General features: G+C 53.1%; 1 protein-coding gene across 1 annotated transcript in view; it reads right to left on the reverse strand.

The window, feature by feature from the left end:
* The window catches only part of PLXNA4 (plexin A4), a 660133-nt gene that overhangs the window by 383563 nt on the left and 272695 nt on the right, over positions 1 to 3875 (reverse strand). The window lies entirely within an intron of this gene.

A 3875-nucleotide genomic window follows, 5' to 3' on the forward strand; every position in this document is an offset into this window, starting at 1 on the left:
TTTTTTTTTTTTTTTTTTTTGTAAAGAACTTGTTTAAAAGATATCACCTCTGCTATGAGCCCTGATTGCTTTTTCCTCTAGACTGACATGGCTACAACCTGGATACCTGCCCCCTGTGCAGCACCCACGAAGTCAGCAGGGCTCGGCAGCGAGGTCCACCTTGCAGAGCTGGGGGGAGAAGGGAGCGAGTGAAGGGGCGTGAAGAAAAGGAGCGATGGGGCCCGAGCAGCGGACGAAGGTGAGGAGACGTGGGGGTGTGAGACAGCTTCTGCCAACCTCGCTCCCCACGATCACTCTTCATGGGCAGCATTTCATATCTGCTTGGCCCTGTGTGTGTTTGCACGCGGGCGTGTGTGGGAGTGACAGAGAGCCTCTGCTGTACTGAAACTCCCGTGACCCCAGGGAACATCTCTACGCACTGAAATTGCTGATAAAAACCTGCCACGCTGATGGTGGCGGAAGCGCGATGTGGGGGGGACCCAGGGGGAAGTGTCACAAGGACAGATAAGTGAAGAAATGACACCTCTAGGCAGCAGCTTTCCTGTCGGCACCTCACCCTGCCTCCCATTCACAGGAGGCGGCTGCCCCTCTCATAAGCCACTCGGTGCCCTTTGTGAAGCCGCAGCCTAAATGGCAGCTCTCAGGATAAATCATGACAGATCTGTCGTGTGCATTGGGCTGGCCTGGCTCTAGGGACAGGGACTTGAACCACATGCTTTCACAGCTTTATTATACACCTGCACCTGGGCGAAATGATGGAGCCTTGGCATGTTTCTCGTCTTGGGTTTAGTTACAAATCTCCCTCTCCAGCTCTGCCAGCCAAGGGAGAACGAAGGCTTGCTCGGGTTAGCAAGGTGCTGCGTCCTGTTCCTCCGCACGTGGGCACATCCAGCTGTAATGACAGGCCCTGGCTGTCCGGTCTGGCTGCCCCAAAGGCACAGGGAGCATGAAGGGAGTGCAAGCAGTGGTTAGAGCAGGGGTTGGTAGGCAGGACGCTCACCGCTGGCGTATGCCAGGGAGATCTGTGCCCCTTTTACCTTGTGGCAGTGCATCTCCATCAGTGCAGCTACCCTGGCACATGCACCTCAAGCATCCAGGCCTTTAGCCAGGGGTGGGCACAGGGAGCCCATGACCTAACTTAGCTTCTCAGACACCTTTATGCAGCTCAGCAGCTCCCATTTCATCCTAGGCTCCTGCTTTCACCAGGCAAAGGGCCGTGTCTTGAGCTGGGGGCAGCTGAACCCCAGCCATGGTCCCCAGGCCTCTTCTGAAAAACCAGCCACCATTTATCAGCACCCAGGCATATTTCCTCCATGCCATGCAGTTGATACTCAGCACCATAACCAGAATCATCTCTGGGATAAAAAATACCTCCATCCAGGGGATCCATTCACTGCCCCCACCCCTCCCCATACTAACTCATCCTAGGGCACGAAGTGCGTGATGTCACGAGCGCATAGACAGCATCCTCCCTGCCAGCAGAGCTATGCTCGTCAGCAGTGTTCATCACGCTACATATAATATCAGACTAGGAAGAGCTCATGCTGCATGGGATGTTTCACGAAATCAGATCATTTTAAAATAAAAGCACCCGGCTCCTTTGAACGGTGCTCTGTAGTTTGGATATCCTCGGCATTACGAGATGGGAACACAGGACTACGAGTTACAGCACCTGGGTTGTGTCCCCACAGTCCTAAACATCGCGTCATATTGTGTTTCAAATTAGCCAGCGATAAAATGCTCCTGATGATAACATGGCGATGACCTACTCGACACAGCAGGAAAGAAAGTTGGTTTGAAACATCACATTTTGACCCAAAATGGAGGAAATGGGCTAATATTTTTGCAAATGTTATAGCTCTACTGCCTAGTAGGTGCCTATGCCACCACGCTGTATTGCCCAGTGGGTACGTGCAGCTAGAATTAGTCATTCAATTGTGTGTCATAAGCCCTCTACTTGCTAGAGATGCCCCTGTGGATCAGGTACTGAAGCCTTGCAGTTTTGCAACAAGAAGCTCTGAGTTCACAGAATCATAGAAAACGATCTGCAAGGTCCCTTCCAGCCCTTAGCAGCTATGAAACGATGAAAAGTTGGGCTGGAAGGGACTTCTGAAGGCCATCTAGTCCAGCCCCCTGCCTGAGGCAGGATCATCCCGATCCAAACCATCCCAAGCAAATCCGCATCTCTCCTATTACTAAAATGACACTAGCAATCCTGCCACACCGCTGCAAAGAATAGCCTCCTAATCTACCACGGGTAAAGTAGAGGCTGTGCAGAGACAACAGTGATGTCTGAGGAGACTTCCTGAAAAGCTTACTCAAAGGAAGAAAATGTGGGATGAGATTGGAGCGTGGCTATGCTAGGTACTGCATATGCAGATCATGTCATGCATGCCACAGAAAATGTGCAGAATAACTGAGTAAATGGGACAGGGAAACAGAAGTGAGTTGCCCAGACCCTACTGCAGATCTTGGCCCCAACAGACTGGCCAAGCCCCGAGCTGCCGGGTCCCGAAGTGCGAGCAAGCACTGTCCTGAACGGGCGTTATCCCAAAGCAGGGTCCAGCATGGTCTGGACGGACGGCCTGCAGCCAATGAACCCGTTATTTGATAACAGGTGGCCAGAAAGGTGGCACGGGACGGCTTAACCTCACCAACAGGGACATCATCCCACCCCGGCAAACTGCGGGCCAAAGGGTGAAGCAATCTTGGCTCTGTCACCGTGTCTCCCCTCATGAGTTATAGCTCACGGTCTCTCTAATGAAGACAAATGCATGCAACTGTCCCCCCCCTCCCCGCTCCATATTTGAGATATAAATATTCATAGCCCAGGAAGAGGGCAGGGAATACGGGAGGGCTCATAAAGACAAAAAATATTTTAAATAGAAATGACTGCAGCAGAAAAGTGACAGTCATAAATGGCCGGGAACCACGACCGGGAGAGCTGGCAGGGGGCTGACACACCTGAGCTGCTGCCGCCGAGCACTTTGCTACTGTTATATGAGCATCCAGCTCTGGTCGAGAGCCCAGGAAAGGACAGCTATAACCTGCTAGTCCCGTCTGTCCCCCCGCAACACCCACGTCCCTGGCTCAGGCCAGGAACAGATGCTCTTTGGCATAAGTGGAAGTGTCTTATAGCATGACTCACTGGTGAGGATGCTACACATCCCCTCCGGTCTCGGTCTGCGGAGGACATGAGTCGGAGGATGCTTGACTACTCGGGCAGTAGCCGCTGATGTGCTCGGCGGGTTCGGTCCCGGTGACTCTCATGCAACAGGACCTGCCGGGATGGAAGCTGCTGCTGCCACCCTTACAGTGAAAAATGGCATTGCTGACTCCTTTGGATCAACCCCGTGACTGGATTACTGCTAAAGGAGAGTTTACAGACTGGACCATGTGCCAGACAGCAATTACACCAGGCAGCGTTATTGAGTCCTGTCCACAGGGAGCGGGACCCCCAGGTGCGGGATTTGCAGGCAGTTGCCCCCATCACTGTCTGCGATGTCAGTCAAACTGCGCGCTGGGTTTGACTGACAACCGCACCCCCGCACCACCCACCTAGGACCGCCATTCAGTTCCCAAGCATCCCTGAATGAACTGGCTGCAACTGGTCAAGCATAAGTGGTAAACCAGGGGCACCTTCAAAGACGTCATACCAACCCCTCACCTCCAAAATGCACGGCACACCCCAAATTTCCTGAGTGCTAGGCAATGCAGACGCCCTGTTAGGCAGATGGCACAACCCTGTGGCCATCTTTATATAACACACATCCACAAGACAGAGCTCCCAAATCCAGTAGGCCCAGCCTTCTCCTCGTGTCTGAAGGAATGAGGAGCTGGAAGCAGACCGAGTTCCCACCCTGCATATCCAGACC

This window comes from Gavialis gangeticus, unplaced genomic scaffold (genome assembly GCF_001723915.1).
Source record: "Gavialis gangeticus isolate Ggan-Ray unplaced genomic scaffold, GavGan_comp1, whole genome shotgun sequence".
NCBI classification, from domain to species: domain Eukaryota; kingdom Metazoa; phylum Chordata; order Crocodylia; family Gavialidae; genus Gavialis; species Gavialis gangeticus.